Here is a 19,467-nt window from a genome sequence, read left to right as displayed (position 1 = left end):
TTGTCCCCACCATGTTCCTGATTAGGCCTCCTATATAAAAATGGCCATGCTTCTGTTTCTGATAAAGCCTCTTATATAAACCAGGCCATGTTCCCGCCTCCTTTGCGTGAATATTGTGCCTCAGCAGCCATTGATCAAGCTCTACTACTGCCTGTTTCTCTGCTATTCAACGAAGACCTTCTGATAAGACCCCTGGCTTCCCTTCCGACAACGTGACCCACTTTCTCCATTTCTAACTCAACACTGAGACCTTCTGATACCGACCCCTGGCTTCCCTCTTGACAACACGACCCATCTACTCCATTTGTTCTGCCCATAAGACCTCCTATTGCGGACTCCTGGCTCGTCCCCAACTACTCTTTCCACATCTGCGGCTGCTACACCTAATGCTCCAACCCAGTACCTAAAACAGCTATAGAGATAATGTATGAATGTTCCTTATGAGAGGAATTATATACAACTGTAGAAGTGTCATGAGGATTTTTTACAGGGGTTCCAGGAGTAGGTGAATGAGCAGATTCCGCCAACCTGGAGTCTTAATGCCACACTGTATGTGAATGATAGATAATAAATGCAAGGCATTGGTTGGATGTTGGCCAAGATACATGAGCCCACTAGCCACTTCACGGTTCCTTGCGTTGTAGTGGGTCCCTACACTAATATAAATGCATCACAGAAGGGGAAATCAAGAATTAAAAACAATCACAGAAAATGTCCGTTACTTACTGAGTAAGGAGTGCATATAGATGCATCCTCTCACCATGCAGGTAGCTGACCAGCAAATGGAGGAGCCAATAACACCTGTGCAGGAGACCGATAAAACAACCACTCACACTGCCTCTTGATAGTGAGGGGGGTCCTGCACAGGTGTTATTGGCTCCTCCATTTGGTAGTCAGCTACCTGCATGGTGAGAGGATGCATCTATATGCACTCCTCAGTCAGTAATTAACGGCCATTTTCTGTGATTGCAATGGGGCCGCCAACAGCAGCCGTGGCCCCATTGAGGGCAATGGACACAGACCTGCATTCATGCATGTTTGTGCATGTACATGGGTGCGCGGTTTTGTGTGCACCTATGTATGTACAAGCTCATGTGAATGCACTCTCATGCTGAAAAAAGACACATCCATCCAGGTGAGCCTATTACTCCCAAATGTTGATCCAAAGGAAGGCAAATAAACAAACAAACAGTGAGGTAGAAGCCAATTTTCCTCAATGAGGCTGGATGTCCATGGGCGAGGTGTCATTGCGAGATTTGTGGCAATAAAACGCACACGGAACTCGCATGCCAGGATTACTATGGAAAGCGTAGCCTACTGCACACAAGCAGAAAATGAAAGCGATTTTCCGCTCGTGTGATTAAAATTGCTGCATGCAGCGACTCTTCGTGGTGAGCCTATCATTAATATAGGCTGATCGCGAAGACCTTTTATTGCTTCCCCCTCCTCCCCTATGGCAGAGGGGGGAGCACTAAGGCTGCCTGTTCATGGGTGTTGCGGTTTTACGCCCGCGGGCAAGCAGATTTCTGTCGTGGAAGGACACTATAGTCACCGCAATTATCCTATCATTATGATAGGTTCATCGAGGAAAATATCGTGACATGCCGCAAATTTTATACTTGAGCGGAAAATTGTGGCGGATTTCCATTTGTGTACATCGGGCTGCGCTTTCCATAGTTGTCCTATGGCAAGCGTTCATTGTGTTACCCGCATGTGGATTATCGCCGCGGATAACGCAATGCAGAATTGCCCGTGGACAGGAGGCCTTAGGGCTTTTACCCACTAGCGTTTTTTTCATGCTGCAATATCGCTGCGTTCCCATTGAAAAAAGCGCAGCGATATCACAGGGGAAAAAAAATCCTCCATGACTCCAATCTGGCGATTAGAATAATCCCCGGATCACCAAACCTTCTGTAGTAATCAGTGATATAACATGTAAGATTGTATCGCTCAAGAAAGGCGTCCAGGCCCCTCTTATATTCTTTTACCAACTTTGCCATCACCACGTCCTCAGGCTGAGAGTTCCATAGTCTCACTGCTCTTACAGTAAAGAACCCCCTTCTATATCGGTGTAGAAACCTTCTTTACTCTAGATGTAGAGGGTGCCCCTTGTTACAGTCACAGTCCTGGGTATAAACAGACGATGGGAAAGATCTCTGTATTGTCCCCTGATATAGTTATACATAGTTATTTGGTCGCCCCTCAGCTGTCTTTTTTCTAAACTAAATAATCCCAATTTTGATAACCTCCCTGGGTATTGTAGTCCGCCCATTACGTTTATTACTTCAGTTGCCCGCCTTTGTACCCGCTCAGGCTCTGATACGTCCTTCCTGAGTGCCCCTAGACCTCTTTTAATGCATCTGATGATCCTATTTGCCTTGGCAGCGTTACTTCAGTTAAGTTTACAGTTAACTAAAACCTCCAAGTCCTTTTCAATGTCAGTGTTACCCAGTGGTTTCCCATTTAGTGTGTAATGGTGACATGTATTTCCCTGCCCATGTGCAGAACCTTATATTTATCATTGTCCCTGCCATTTCTATGTTTTGCCTCTAGGTGGCAGAACTTACCTTACTATGATTTTGTACTTGCTATAGGGCACAGAGCTTTCCCTGTACAGTTCCACAGAGTTTATGGTTAAAAAAACCAGACAAATCCCATTACTATAAAAGTAGTTATTTTATATGAAACATAACTATGTTTTAACCAGCCAGCTCCTTTGTGAAGACCCGATGTCCAGGTGCGGATTTTAATTATAAAATCCGTGCGTGTCTCCTGCACAGGAGATCTGCGCGTCTTGCCACCCATAGGGATGTATTACCATCCGCATGGCAAGTAAAAGCATGCGGATATGATTTTTTTTCCAGTGTGCGAGATGCACGCATAGGAAGGAATCGCAGCATGCTTCAATTTCCAGCGGGTCCAACAGCGACGGGTTCTATTGAAATCAATGGAATCCACCCTCACCACAGCACACCTGCAGCTGTCACTGTGGAGGTGCTACAAATCCACAGGAAAGCAGGAGATTTGAAGGAAAAAAAAAAAGCCCAGACACATCCGCAGTGCTGAAGAAAGAAGATCCAGCCTGTACGGAGGGGAGCCGCGCTGGATTCGGTGAGGTAAGATAATGTTCTTCTCCTCTCCATGTCCCCGGGCACACAGGGATTCAGCAGTGTAATCCGTGCATGCAAGTGGACATAAGGCTTTAGGATTAGTTTTGACCACTCACAGATACAACTGAATATACAATTTATTCCATCATTATGGTTATAGTGTACAATCCACATGAATTAGGAGAAACAGAAAGAAACATAATTGCGGTTTCATGTCATGGTCAAAATTCTTGCAAATGGTGCAAATTTTCAGCAGTTTTTTTCCTACATAGATAAGTGATAATGATGCATTATAGTAGCAGCATTCTGCTGTTTTATTACAGCTAGGCTACTAACATGACCAGCCTTTGCAATGTCTTAACCCTTTCCAATCCACTGTCTGATGTCTGAAGACATTATGATTTAAGGCTGTACAGCTCCGATGTTAGAAGACGTCCATCGGGGTTCTCTTACTGTATATTGCCAGCCTCTCTGCTGTCGGAGCCTATCCAACGTGTCACCTCATGCAGTACTTGCTTTAGCCAACAGATAGCGCCATTGTATAACAGCAGAAAAAGAGTAAGTCCCCTAGGAAAACCAGGATACAAATTGGATTGGAAAGGGTTAATAGTTGTAATAATGGTATAATGATAAGGTCTTATGATTAAAAAAAGATCAATTGATTAAATGTGTTATAATTGAGAAAGCGACCTGGCTATGTGCTAGGAAAGAAAAGGGTTTTAAAGAATACCAATACCCCTTCCCTTTTATCCATATGGCCCAGACTGCGATCATGACTTCTCCCAGTCACAACCTGTGTCTGCAGAATTTGACACATAGACATCTGTGACTCCTCAATTTTCTAGCCACCTGCCTTTGTTTTGCATACTTCTACATAATCTTCCTATCCAGAGTGGCCCAGATAGTAATAAAGCATAAGAGTATTCCCTTTTTGTGCTCTCTGTAGGCACCACAGAGTAAGTACCACTTTTAGTGCCCCATACAAAGTAAAAGTGCCTTCTTTTATACTCTCACTAAGTAATAAAATCCTATACGGGCTCCTTTAAGTAACAATGCCCCTACTGTCCCCGTTCAGTAATAATAATGCCCCTCATGGCCACCTTCTGGTAATAAAAATAATGCCTCACTTGTCCTTCTTTTGGTAATAAGAATACTCCTCCTGATCATAATAATAATATCCCCTTTGCCCCCTATTGTATGCATTAAAATTAAAAACCACATACACTCACCTGGGTTTCATGGTCATGTAATCGCTACGTCTAGTGCCAGTCCCTAGCATTGGTGAGGCTGGAGACTGATTGTAGCAACCACGTGACCGTGTAATGTGAAAATCAGTGCAAAACCAATGCTGAGTGAACTTCAGAGCCCATGAGCCGAGAAGACAGACCCAGGTGAGTAAATGTGTTTTTTTTATTTTATGTCACTTCTGCAGTCAAATAAAAAAAAAATTGTCACCCCCAGCACCGGCCCCAGGACCCAATCGACCCACTGGGAATTTTCCTGGTGAGTTCACTGGCCAGTCCACCCATGCCTATCATCAATAGAAGACCTGAGAACAAAGATCCCCATTTCAATTTTCTGGTTTCGCCTGTCGCTAGCTGGTAATTTGACTCATTTTGACCACTACATTCCTCACTGTTTATTAGCAAGAGCTAACCTACTGGCAGAAAGCTACACGATAAGATGTGCCGCTAAAGTAGAGGATGTATATATACATTGTAGCTGCATGGTGCATCAACAAATACAAATGCTGAAGGGGTTAATATTTGCAGTTTCAGTGCACTGGTGTTGATTGACAGTTCCTGATCAATTCTGAATTAAAAGGGATTTTAATATCATATAGCTACAAGAAAAAGTAAGTGAACCCTTTGTAATTAACTCTTTTTCTACATTAATTAGTAAAAAATGTGGACTGGTTGTTATATACAGGACAATTATAGACAAACAACTGTAGTTGCCTGAGGTTGGGGCCCCCACAGCTCTTGTTTGGCTATCTCATGTGGAATGTGTATGTGTGTATGTCTGTGTCATTGTTGTCCCAACCAACTTGTATGTTCTTGCACCCCTGTCACCCTAACCTGCTCTGTGTGTTGTGAGCGGTTTCTGTCTGGGTTAGGATTGATTGGGGGGCAGAGTTTAATGTAGGGAGAGAGACAGAGAAGAGAAGATGTGGTAGGAGAGATCGGACACAAGAGGGAAAGCTGAGTCTCAGACCAGCCAGTCTGAGCCAATCACAAGCCAGGGAGATAGTGATACAAAGATGGTGGACCCAGCCGTCAGAGAGACTTTTTTCATCCCTGCAGCAGCGAAAGTACGAGTCAGAGCAGACCCCACGGAATCTGGAAGGAACACAGGCCTAGGCATTGTGAGTGCAAATTATCCCAACTAGGTCAGAAGTCCAATAATATTTGTGTATATTTATTAAAAGCGCCAAAATTGGGCAATTTTTTTTTAAATTCTCATTTTTTCACATTTTCAATTGTAATATAATAAATATGTACAAACATACTGTACACATTTTTGCTAGGATATATATTTCCATCCGTTTACCTTATTTTGGATGCAGATTTGAAAAGCTTTCGTTTTTTTAACCATTTAGAAGCCGTACAAATTTAACATTGATTACACTGCCCAATGATGATTTTGTTTCGGGCTCAAAATTAGCGTATTCTTATGTATTTTCATCTGCTGAATTCAAAAATCAACATAAAAATGACCGATTAGCTCTTGCTTTGGAGATACAGTGACATATCATTTCTTAGAGTTTACATTCTTATTTTGTTGGAGGTTTTTTTGGGGTGGGGGTAGTTCTCACACCTCTCATCTGACATAACACAACGTTCTCCATATGTTTGTAGGTTATAAACATAATAAGTGTTGCTATGACTGAGTTTCATATTGTTTTTGCTTTACCTTTTCTCAGAATTTCTGGTTTTGGAGTGCCTTTGAAGTGTAACATTTTCTATATCAAAATGCCACAAAAATGTGTAAATTTAGTGAAGAATTTTTGTTACATTTGTGGTGAAATAACATTTTCGTCTCAGAAACGCAATCTTATAAAGACTGCCTATCAGCATTATTTTGGTATGAATGTAGGGGACCAGGATAAGTCATGGGCTCCACATATATGTTTCAACTCTTGCTCAGTTAAACTACGAGATTGGCTGAAAAATAAAAAATTATCTATGGCTTTTGCCGTGCCTATGGTTTGGCAGTAGCCTACAAACCATACAGATGACTGCTATTTCTGCTTGACTCAGCCTATAAAGGTAGGATTGTCAATGAAGAAAACAGGAACAGTTCAATACCCAAATCTTCCATCTGCTATTCCACATTCAGATAGTTGACCAGTTCCTATTCCACCCCAACATTATGAGTTTAAAGTAGAAACTGAAGAAAGTGTGGAAAAAGAAGAACTCAACAAGCCTTCCACATCCCATGACCCTGACTTTGAGGTAAAAGATGATACATGGCACAGACTGAGTCACGCGGAATTGAGTGATCTCATTCGAAAGCTTGACTTGTCAAAGGAGAAGGCGTAACTTCTAGGGTCAAGACTACAGCAATGGAGTCTTCTCCAACGTCAGGGGGATCTGCTTCTTTTTTTCGGAATAAAACCAATCTGGTTGCTTGCTGCGACGTTAATGACTGGATAAAATGTTTGAATCTGAACCATGATCCAACTAAATAGAGGCTATTCATAGACTCCTCCAAGCTTAGTTTGAAAGCTGTATTACTTCACAACAGCAACCGTCTTCCTTCTTTTCCTGTTGGTCATGCAGTTCACGTGAAGGAGACTTTTATGCAAACATGACAGCCCTCCTCGACTCAATTAAATATGCTGAACACAAGAGGAAAATCTAAAATGGTTGTACTCTTAGGAATGCAACTGGGGTACACTAAATACTGTTGCTTTTTATGTATGTGGGACAGTAGGGATAGGAAAATATTTGAAAAGAGGTCTGCAGCACTTGGAGTAGGGATAGGAAATCAAATTACATTCAAGCGGACTGGCCTGCAATAAATCTTGACTCTGCCGAGAAAAATGTCGTTGCTGAGCCTCTTGTGGACCCAAAAGATGTTCTTCTTCTACCCCTTCATAAAAAGCTTAGTTTAATGAAAAACCAAAATGGTAAGAATTTTGCCATGGATTTTGGTGCAGTTTGCCTTAGGTCTTAAAGGTTGAATTCTGCTCTCAAAACCCACATACAGATTTAGAATCCGCCATGTACACTCATTGTCAAAAAACAATCTCTCCCATAAGAGAAGTTGTTGGAATGGAATGAAACTTTCTCTCTGATATTTGATACAAGTAAGTGATTACAATATCAGTGCAAAAGGATAATTAATTGTGAAAAACTGACCCCTTGAAAGGAGGCACTAGTACCCTGCTGTATCGTCTCTATCTTGCATACAAGATTTGATAAGGGGGAGCATGGAGGCTCTAGTACCCTGTTGTACCGCCTTTTGCTTGCATACAAGATGTCATAAGGGTGGGCATAGAGGTCTAATACCCTGTTGGGCCGCCTCTAGCTTGAATGCAAGATGTGATAAGAGATGCATGAAGGTTCAAGTACGCTGTTGTACTACCTCTAGCTTGGATGCAAGATATGATACAGGTGGCTATGGATGTCAGAGAAATTCTAAGTACAGCACCAATCAGGCCCACCCCACTTGCCCCGCTGCCGGCGGTAAAGAAGAAAACACCACACACGGAAGTCTGGTATAGTTCCTCACACGGGGACATGACTGCGCCGCGCGCTTTATTACAGATTACATGGGATCTCATACCCTTTGGTCTCATAACTAGAAATGGGTGATGAGCTCATTGGCTCAACTCCACCGTATAACCATATATGGAAAGTCCGGATTTCCGGCCTGAGATAGTGAAAGTTCAGATGCATAATTGAACAGTCGTTATCTTGATATGGCGCCTCTGGCTTATGTACAGAAAATCACGTATTCAATTAACTCCAGTGCAAAGAATCACCCACTCAATTCTAAGAAAGCAGCTAAGCATGCATTCTCCATATCTCTTCTCTCCTTCACTTTAACCTTCATCCAGTTTCTTTGGACATTCTTTCTCTGTTTGCCTTGCAAAGCATCTTGTCATATCTGATGTAAGGCGAAGTATTGTTTTTCATAGAGTTAGTACATATGAGAATAAAGTTAGTATACATATAAAAAGAAAGGCACATAACTATATCTATATAAATGTATATATTCCAGTGTTTTCTTTTCTACCTACAAGGATATATATATTTCCTTCTCAAACCCCCCTAAAAACTTAATACGGAGATCAAGCACCAGACCTTGCACTCTTCCTCGGTCGCCTCTCCCTTGTGTCAGGGTTTCTTCACTGCCCGTAAGTCCCTACTCCTAGGAGGGGGGATCCCTACCTCACCTCAGAAGGAGGCCATGGATTCCCTGGGCTTATTTCCGGGCATCCATACCCTCTATCTGTACAAGTTAACACCCCACAGGGTGTCCCCTCGCCGGAAGCTAAGGTCTTCTGCACTATCCCTAGGCAAATGGGAAGTCCACTGACAGTTCATCTTAGGAGATCGGGGCAGGCGAAGTACTAGTACATTTCTCCATTCTTCTGGTAACTTACGTGGTTGGCATTATCGGAACTGGCTCTTCATCTTTTTCAAACAAGGGAAATTTTGGTGTCATATTGTCCAGTCCCTTACTCACACTCTTTTTGATCAAAGGGATAATACACATACAGAAAGTTGCATACCCAACCTCTTTCTGCTAAAATCATATCCAGGGCCACTCTAGGGCCATGGATGCAGTGGGCCCTAACTGGTCAGCTAACCCTTGTAAAGCATCTCTGGTGTAGTTTACAAATCTCTGCCGATTGTAATAGATATAATTCATCCAATCTACATTATTATTAACAGTGACAATAGCAAATAAGGACTCAAAACCTGCTTTAATCTGATCTCAAGAATTAAATTCATCCCGCACCCCACTTGGCACTCCTATTACATCTATGTATACATGTGGATCAAAGTTACCACCTTGAGTGTCAACATCTCTCTTAGCACGATGCGGTATTGGATTCTTACCCTCAGTGTACTCTTCATATTGCACATTTGATTGTATTAATTTGTTCTGAAACAGGGGGCTAGTGTACAGTAGTCAAAGGTGTGTGTTAGAGGAATTGTACCACATTATAGCATGTAAAGGATATGCAGGATCATGAGTTTTTTCAGTGCGAAGTGTGGATCCAAGTGGGCTTTCCTTCGAGCTTGACTGCAGTTGGGGTGGTAAGCAACATCTGGTAAGGACCTTTAAACAGGGTTTCTCTCTCAAACTTTTTACATAGACCCTGTCACCTGGGTTCAGATTGTGACACTCATCTGTAGGACCTGGGAGAAAAGCAGAGACTGCAGAATGCATTATTGACAATTCCTTGGAGAGACCTATGACAAAATTAACAAGAAAATCATTCCCCAAACTCTGATACTGTGGCATGTACCCTCCTAAGAAAAAGAAAAACCAATGGGAGACACTCAATTCAAGATTTGCCCGCTTTCTTCATTGCCTTTTGTATCTACTTTCCCACTACTCCGTGGATGGTAGGGTGTGTGAAAAGCCTGGAATATACCCAAAACAGACATGATGTGTTGCATTATTTCACCTGTGAAGTGTGTACCTTTGTTTGACTCAATCACTTCCGGTACCCCGTATCTGCGGATTACCTCATTCATGAGCTTCATTGCGGTTACCTGCTTATTTACTTTGGCAACAGAGTAGGTCTCCAACCTGAAAAACATCAACAACAACAACAAGCACATATTCATGCTTCCCAACAAGTGGGAGCTGAGTGTAGCCAATTTGCAATCCCTGAAATGGGTAGAGTGGTCTAGGCAAGTGTTATGTGGCAAATTTACTTCTGCCCTGTTGCTTATGGCAAAGATCATGCAAAATTGGACAAATGATGCAGCAGCTACAGAAAACCAAGGAGCCACCCGTCCTTGTTCATGCGTTGACATAGAGGTGCGTCTTTCCGTGCGTCAGCTGGGCCATCATGGGGCACAGGGACCGTGGTAGGCAAGTGCTGTTGACTGTTCACCATATGCCGTCCCTTTTTATTCCATTTTTCCTTTTCTTCCTTGCTGGCTTGTAACTGTAAAGTCTTTAGCATATCAAAGTTCAAAGTTTGTATCAAAGTCCAAATTCATATCAAAGTCCAAGATCATATCAAAGTCCAAGGTTTAGTCAAAGTTATTGTTAAATTCTTCTTTTCTTCTTTTCTTCCACGGCTTGAGGGCCGCTACTTTTGCTGTGTGGTCTGTGATGGTGTTGCCTCTTGCTTCTCCGGTGTAGGAATTGATGTGAGCTTTCCACTTTGTCGGGTAGAAGTAGGGCCTCCGTGAGACCGCTGCATCATTTTTAATTGGCTGTCCTGCTGAGGTAAAAAACTGTCTGGCCTTCCCTGTTGGGCCGTAATCATGAGCTATGCCAAATGCATACCGGGAGTCAGTGTAAAAGGTTGCCGTCTTACCTGTGGCCACTCTACTCGCCTCAGTGATGGCCTTTTTAGTTCCGCTTCTTGTACTGCGACATGCGGAGCATTCTGCTTTTAGGACATCTTGTTGTGTGACCACTACATATCCAGTGTGGAGTCGTCAATCACCCTGGTACCATCTATAAAAAACAACTCAAAATATGCATTGTTAACAAGGGCTTTCAGTAACTTTTTAAAACTTAAATTTTCTTGTTGCATCAATGCTAGACAATCAGGCTGATATTCTATTTCAAAAAGATCAGAATCTTGTTGCAAAAAATTTAAAAATGGCTGATTTGCAATACCTAGATCACCTATGCCTTCTCCTCCCCCCCCCTTTGAACCAGGATACTCAATTGTAAGAAGAGTAGCCGAGTTCAAGGTAGTATCACATTGTAAAAAGATTTGATGGATGCAGATAAGGCCTGTAAGATGTTAGCACCAATAACAGAGACATGAGTTACATCGGGGCAGAATAATCTACAAACATCTATTAATATTGGAAATGTGATATCCTTTAAGCAAATTCATTATTAATCTGATCCTGCCTGCAATGTCTTATCAAATTTGAGAGAGAGAAAAAAAAACCAAAAAACTTTTACTAGCTGCTCAAGATCCTCACCCCCTCCCTTGTGGACAAGAGGGATGAAACATTACGTCCTTTACATCATCTAGCTCCACCCCTTCGATATTGATCGCTTGCGTCTTTTTTTTTCACACCTTCATTTCAGCTTAACCGTCCAAGCATCCACATCACAACCAAGTAAAGTCCCATGCATGGGGGGGACCTCCATCCCTAGTCAATATCTGCATCACACATCCCACATTCATCACAGCCTGAGCACTGGGCATTAACTTTCATCCATCCATGCGCTCAAGTCTGCTCCGTCACCCCCTATTGAAGGTGTCCCAGTACACACAGACGCACAGACAAAAAAAAGTTTGACAAACAAACATACATCAGTTGAAAAACATTGAGGTGAGTGCTATAATGTTATAAAGTACATGATTCTATTGAGATGAGATTGTGAATGAGCGCTATCTTTGACAAATTATGTGAAAAAAGTTTGCTGAGTGACTGAGACATTCTCTCTTTCTTATTTACTGAAGCTATTATATGCTATATTAAACGCGAAAGTATTTTAGTTTCTGTGACCCTGAGTTTGGAGTGAAATCTGAAAGCCCCCACCTTTGTAAAACCAACTGTTATCTCTCCGAATATGCATTCACTGACTGAGTTGTTTTGCATTTTCAACCCCTGTATAAGTAAGAATATACCTTAGAAATTGCTATATTTCCTGCCTTGTAAGACAGTATAATTAATTAAATTCATTATAAGCTTTCATTCCATTTAAGCAAGCAAAGATATTTTCCAGGGTCATTATTTCATTCTCTCTACTTTGTTATCGCTTGACCTTGAAAACTAAACACAAGCTCTGCAGCTTCATGTAAACAATCTTTCTCATCTAAAAGCAAGCTCAGTTAACCATTTGCACATACAGTATATACATATATACACATATATATATCCATCCAGTATGGATTATACATATTATACACCTTTTCCTCTCTCTTTGCCAACAAATCACATGCATTGTAACCTTCTTCTCGACTTTGCTTGTTCCCCATATTTCTCTCCCTACCTAACTGCCAATGTAACCTTCAATAGACACTCTCCCGACACCCTCTTGATCACTTACTGTACTTTCCAACATTTCACTTACGGATACTTTACTAAACAAATAATGTGTACATACTTAACTTTCTCTGACTGTCTCTCTCTCCTCCTCACTCCAGCACTTTCTAGCAAACCTTGGTCTTTCAAGGCACGCTTCTTGGTCCTAAAGACCTCCTCCCAGACACCATGCTGTAATCTACCGTGCGGGTCCTTGTTACACATTTTCATAAGTTTTCTTACATTTTACACATTGGAACTCCTGTCTCTCCTCCACCAATTGATCCGCACGGCGGCGGCCCATAAAGGGCTCTGTCTTCTTTAATAAGATCTTACGCATATTAGAACAACAACAATAATAATAACACGCTCCATAGAGTGCATCCCTCTTAATTCCAAATTGTCAGCCCCTTATATACCGGCAAAACAACCGAGGGTCCTTTCTCCTATGGAACCAGCCTCACAGAATGCATCTCTCTGAAATCAAATCGTTAGCCCCATATATAAGGCAAAACAACCGAGAGTCCCTTTTTCTATGAGACCTATCTCATAGAGTGCATCTCCTCCTCAGCTAAACCATTAACTAACTAAACTAAAATCGAGGGTCCCTTCTTCTATGAGACCTATCTCATAGAGTGCATCTCCTCCTCTGCTAAACCATTAACTAACTAAACTAAAACCGAGGGTCCCTTCTACTATGAGACAAAATGAAAAGTAAGAGGAAAAAAAATTCTGCAGATACAACAATCTCCACTATTGTTAAAACACTATGGACTTCAAAGTACAAATAGACTACAGACTAGTTTCTGGGTGAGCGATTAATGCGCATATCACGGTCAGTGGTCCATGACGGCAAACCCGAAGCCCACACGAGTTACCGTGTAGAACTCTTAACCCAACCCGTCCGGTCACAAAACACAGATAGTCCCTCCTGCTGCAAGACTCGCAGTGTAAAACACAACATAAATATATGCTGGTCTTACCTGGAGTTCTGTGAGTTGATCAGGCTCGGTTGCAGCAGGACGGCTTCCCCGTGGCGTGGATCCGGGTGGACAGGGCTGCACGGCTCCGGTTTTGTCGTCCCGGGTTTCGGCACCATTTGTCAGAGAAATTCTAAGTACAGCACCAATCAGGCCCACCCCACTTGCCCCGCTGCCGGCGGTAAGGAAGAAAACACCACACACGGAGTCTGGTATAGTTCCTCACACGGGGACATGACTGCGCCGCGCGCTTTATTACAGATTACATGGGATCTTATACCCTTTGGTCTCATAACTAGAAATGGGTGATGAGCTCATTGGCTCAACTCCACCGTATAACCATATATGGAAAGTCCGGATTTCCGGCCTGAGATAGTGAAAGTTCAGATGCATAGTTGAACAGTCGTTATCTTGATATGGCGCCTCTGGCTTATGTACAGAAAATCACATATTCAATTAACTCCAGTGCAAAGAATCACCCACTCAATTCTAAAAAAGCAGCTAAGCATGCATTCTCCATATCTCTTCTCTCCTTCACTTTAACCTTCATCCAGTTTCTTTGGACATTCTTTCTCTGTTTGCCTTGCAAAGCATCTTGGCATATCTGATGTAAGGCGAAGTATTAAGTTTTTCATAGAGTTAGTACATATGAGAATAAAGTTAGTATACATATAAAAAGAAAGGCACATAACTATATCTATATAAATGTATATATTCCATTGTTTTCTCTTATCTACCTACAAGGATATATATATTTCCTTCTCATGGAGGCTCTAGTAGTCTGCTGTACCACCTCTAGCTTACATACAAGATGTGATAAGGGCAGCATGGAGGCTCTAATACCCTGTTGTACTGCCTCTAGCTTGCATACAAGATGTGATAACGGTGGGCATAGAGGCTCTAGTATCCTGTTGTACGGCCTCTAGCTTGGATGCAAGATGTGGTACAGCATGCATGAAGGCTCTAGTACCCTGTTGTACCACCTCTAGCTTGGATGCAAGATATGATATGGGTGGCTATGGAGGCACTAGTACCCCGTTGTACCATCTCCTGCTTAGATAAAAGATGTGATATGGGCAGGCATGGAGGCTCTAGTACCCTGTTGTACCGCCTCTAGCCTGGATGCAAGATGGGATATGGGTGGGCATGGAGGCTCTAGTACCCTGTTGTACCACCTCTAGCTTGAATACAAGATGTGATACGGGGGCATTGAGGCTCTAGTACTCTGTTGGGCTGCCTCTAGCTTGGATGCAAATTGTGATACAGGGGGGCATGGAGGCTCTAGTAACCTATTGGGCTGCCTTTAGCTTGGATACAAGATGTGATACAGGCGGGTATCCTGTTGCATCATTTGCAGGGAACGGGGCTTATGGCTGGCATCAGTATTGTGGAGGGAGTGTGGGGACTCCCACTGCTTCCCTAAAAGAAGCTCTGCAACTTCCTCCTACACCAAGTCCCTCCGGCTCCTGATATGGTACTCCACTCTCCTGATGTACCACAGGATGGGGTGCCCCTGCACCAGATAGATCAAGTGCTCCTCGTCTATATAAATGTATGTCGTGTTTTTGAAAGTTGCCAACAACTCCTGCCTCCACGCTGCTCCAAACAGGCCTCCACACTGCTAAGAAGCTGATGAGCACGTCCGCTTAAATTTGCATATATTCCCATAGCAATACGCATGAAAATGCATCACAGAAACATTGCAAGACAACACAAGGCAATGCGAGAATACAGAGGGTCCTTAGGAACACATGGGCAAGAAGACATACCATTCTGAAACAAGACAGGACATGCTGCGGTTTTTAATTCTCGCAGGATCACATAAAGAGAAAAGTCGCACATGGGAATAAACACATTGAAAAAAATACATTTCATAGTTGTGTCATTTTCCGGGCTCTTGCATCGCAGAAAACTGGCGCAAGTTTCTCGCCTGTGTGATTCCGGCCTTAGAAGTAAAGAGACATTCATGTCTGAAAATTATTTTGATAGTGTATATTTTGATGTTCTGCAGCAGCTGTGGCACAGCACTAAAAAATACACCCTGCAGCTGGTAGGATAACGGTGTGAGAATGGCATTTTTTGCCACATTTTAGAGTCCTAAGGAAAATGATCATACTATATACATTTAGAAGAACTTTTATATATGGCTTTAAGCTAAGCACAAAACTTTATATTCCCAGTAAAGTAATGGAGCAGCTTAGAGTTAAGATAAGTAGGTATATTTTCATAGATGCTAAATAAACAAAAATTAACTTCAAAGTCAATTAGTTTGAATTATTATGTTTAGTTTACCTGTTTGTACAACAGCTTCTTGGATTTCGCATAAACATTCATCTTGAGCTCCCAAAGCTTTTCTGAAATTTAATTTGTTTTAAAGGGGTTGTCCGAGGCAAAACCGCAAAACTTTATATTATTAGCCCATTCCCCCTGTCACCCCCCGTCATAAAGCAGCCCTTTTGAGCGGTTATAAACCGCATCCTACTTACAGTTTAGCAGAAATAATAACTTTTAAACTTCTCCATGTAAGATGGCGCCTGCGTTGTCCCTGGGTGCGTTCCACGGTGCAATGCTCGCTCTTCCTGGAGGCCTTCATGCGCGCTCCCGAGACGCCGGTCACGTGAGCAGGTGACTGACGTCATCGGTGGAGGCGTGCACTTGCAAATGAATGAAACGCCGCTCCAGCCGCCACATTGGCTGGTCGGCAGAAAGCGTCACAGCGGGAGGTGGAGTCTACCGGAGAAAACAGCAAACAGCTGTTTCTCCCATCTCTTGACCACACAGAAGCGCAGGTAAGTGCACCTTTCCGCGGTACTCTTTCATGCTTTTATTAGCACAGGATCATTGCCTTATGCAGTGAGTCTGTGCATGAAAAATGTATTGTGCATGCCCTGTATAGTAATGTGTCTTACATTTTTACAGTGCCTGCCATGTGCTGCGTTTTTTTTTTCCTGCTGTGTGCTGCTATCGCGACTGCAGTGTTTATTGTGCATGCCGCCTGCTTCCATTCGCCTGCCATGTGCTTATTTTTTTTTTTTTTGTGCCTACCGTGTGCTTTCATGTGCCTGCCGTGTATTTTTTTTTTCTTTTTTTTTGTGCCGGCTTTTTTTTTCTTTTCTTTATTTTTGTGCCTGCCGTGTGCTTTCATGTGCCTGCAGTGTATTTAATTTTATTTTTTTGTGCTTGCCGTGTGCTTTTATGTGCCTGCCGTGTGCCTGCCAGGGGTATTTTTTTTTTTTTTGGTGCCTGCCGTGTGCTTCTATGTGCCTGGCGTGTTCTCGTTTTTTTTGTGCCTGCCGTGTGCTTCCATATACCTGCCGTGTGCCTTCCATGTGTTTTTTTGTTTTATTTTGTTTTTTGCCTGCCGTGTGCTTCCCTTTTTTTTTTTTGTGCCTGCTGTGTGCTTCCATGTGCCTGCCGGGTTCTAACATGTGCCTGCCGTGTGCTTCTGTGTGCCTGCCATGTGCTGCTTTTTTTTCTGTGCCTGCCGTGTGCTTCCGTGTGCCTGCCATGTCCTTTTTTTTTTTTTCTTTTTTGTGCCTGCCGTGTGCTGTTTTTTTTTTGGTGCCTTCCGTGTGCTGTTTTTTTTTTTGGGGGGGCCTGCCGTGTGCTTCCATTTGCCTGCCGTGTGCTTCCATGTGCCTGCCGTGTGCTTCCGTTTGCTGCTTTTTTTTGTGCCTGCCGTATGCTTCCTTGTGCCTGCCTTTTTTTTTTTTTTTGTGCCTGCCGTGTGCTTCCATGTGCCTGCCATGTGCTGCAATGTGCATGTGACTGCAAACTGCTTTGAATCAGCATACATTCCGCACAATTCATTCATACAATTATCATGCAATCTTCGGAAAATTTGCATGGAATAGACATAGCATCTGCATGCAATCTACACACAAACACTGCCTTCAATCGACACTATTAACCTGCATTCTACATACAATATGCATGCTATCTGCCTACAGACTGCGGATAATGCTAGCTATCAACAATCTGTCCACAATCGCCCAGTAATCAATCTAAAATTTGCCTAAATTATGCCTGCCATGGACCTTTAAAAGATTGTTATTAGAAAATGCTGCTGCTTCCATAACTGTTATTGAAGTGCCACTAACTTGGTGTTTTTTTGTTTTTTTTTAAAGTTTTTTTTGTAGTCCAATTCAAGAACAAACATGTACCAGGAAGATCTTGAATTTGAGGAGCTTGATTATTCATCCGATTCTTTTGGAGAGGTAAGTTTTTGCTGAAAATAGAAAGGTTGCAGCAAACCAATGGTAATAAACAGAATACATTTTTTTTTTTTTTAGCAGGACTTTTAATCTGATAGCGAGGAAAATGATGAGGATTTCCCCGAAACTCGGCATTATTCGGCGGTATGTGTTGAAATATGTATAAAATTTTTTTTGTTTATTGTTTGAAACCGCAACTATGCATCAGTCCTGTACAATTTATTATTTCAATACATTATTTCGTGTGTGTATATACATACACACACGTGTATATATACACACATACATTATTTCGTGTGCATATACACACATACATGCGCGTGTGTATGCATATACACACGAACGTACGTGTGTATCTGTATATACATACACACGTAGGAACGAGTGTATGTGTATATACAGTCACACGTAGGAACGAGTGTATGTGTATATACAGTCACACGTAGGAACGAGTGTATGTGTATATACAGTCACACTTAATTACGTGTGTACACACACATTATATTTAATATATATATATATATACACACAGACACACGCGTGTACGTGTTTAGGCATACACTGGTACGCACGCGTGTACGTGTTAATGCATACACACCCGTAAGTCAGTATATACATACAAACACGTACGTACATCTGTGTATATACATACAAACTCGTACGTACGTCTGTGTATGTATGCACATATACATACAGGAATCTGTGCCCTGCCTAATAAGGATGATCATGCCGCTTTCAGCAACACCATACAATTAAAAATGTACCCCTTCCTTTTTTCCTAAAACATTAAATACAGTATTCTTCATATTAATCCCTTCTTAGGTTCAACAACAACTGGCAGACTCGCTATATGCTCAGGCGGACATAAGCAGTCTCCAGTGTTTTCAAAACGATCCGCAGGGTGCACCAGGAGCGGGTGCTTTAGGATCCACTGAAGATCCCCATGGCAGGCTTGCCAACAAAGAGTGGTGTCACTGTGGGCAGTGCATTTGCATGCCCACAGTGGCGGAGTGTGTCTGTTGTCGAGAACACGAAGTAGTCCTACAGATGTTACCAGAAGCTTGCGTATGTGTTACACAACATCCGTTATTTGCTCAGTATGCGCTTGTGCGCGAAAACATAGAACACGCGATAAGACTATCTGCACTGGTCACCCGGAGACAGTACGACACCACAAACAATAGGTATTTATTACAATTTTATTGTACAACACACAAGACAATGCAAGTATAATTTTTAACAAAGGAAAAAGTTTATTTGAAAAGGAAAAAAGGTTAGTGAAAAAGGCAACATGGAAAAACATAAGATATCAATGCGTCTTTTTTTTTTGTTTTCATGTAGACTATTAAAATTTTTTTAATAAGTTTAGAAATATTAATATATTTCCTTTCGTTTTTTCTTAGGGTTATGCGTGTGGGCGCATATCGCTCTTATACAGCGTGGATACATGGATTCTTGGGGAAAAACAATAGAATCCCCATACCAGCGTGTGTGATTAAATCAATACGGACAGCTTACCCTGATCCGCAAGGAAATTACACTGGTTTCCAGTTCTACATGGACCCGACTGAAAGCAATTTGGATTTCCAGTTGAACTTGTAGGATGTTTTAATTTGTGCAATTTTGTATTCAGGCTTTACAGATTTTAAAATGTTAATACATTTTTTTGTGAAATATAGTGTGTGGTTTTTTTATTTGGAACGTCTCGACTATAATCACTAATCGTTCTATCATTATGTATATACATGACTACATATGCGTATGTTAGTGTGTATAATATATACACACACAAACTGTGGGTTGTGTGTGTATGTATTTTGACACACATATATATCTGTATGCCTGTGTATCTGTCTGCCTCTCTCTATCTATCTGTCTGCCTCTCTCTATCTATCTGCCTCTCTCTATCTGTCTGCCTCTCTCTATCTATCTGCCTCTCTCTATCTATCTGTCTGCCTCTCTCTATCTA

At 42.1% G+C, this 19,467-nt stretch overlaps 1 long non-coding RNA gene across 3 annotated transcripts; it reads left to right on the top strand.

Annotated features, from left to right (window-relative positions):
• The first annotated feature begins 4,734 nt into the window (after positions 1-4,734).
• Positions 4,735-19,172, top strand: LOC136591499 (uncharacterized). Of its 3 annotated transcripts, XR_010787994.1 has the most exons (4): positions 4,735-4,965; positions 17,412-17,501; positions 17,577-17,642; positions 18,321-18,408. It is a non-coding gene; the product is annotated as an uncharacterized lncRNA (long non-coding RNA). The 3 variants fall into 3 exon arrangements; XR_010787995.1 differs by lacking the exons at positions 4,735-4,965; positions 18,321-18,408 and adding an exon at positions 18,902-19,172 and having other exon boundaries at positions 16,997-17,501; XR_010787993.1 differs by lacking the exon at positions 4,735-4,965 and having other exon boundaries at positions 17,000-17,501.
• Positions 19,173-19,467: the final 295 nt, after the last annotated feature.

This window comes from Eleutherodactylus coqui, unplaced genomic scaffold (genome assembly GCF_035609145.1).
Source record: "Eleutherodactylus coqui strain aEleCoq1 unplaced genomic scaffold, aEleCoq1.hap1 HAP1_SCAFFOLD_130, whole genome shotgun sequence".
NCBI classification, from domain to species: domain Eukaryota; kingdom Metazoa; phylum Chordata; class Amphibia; order Anura; family Eleutherodactylidae; genus Eleutherodactylus; species Eleutherodactylus coqui.
This window is presented reverse-complemented; position numbering and strand designations above follow the sequence as displayed.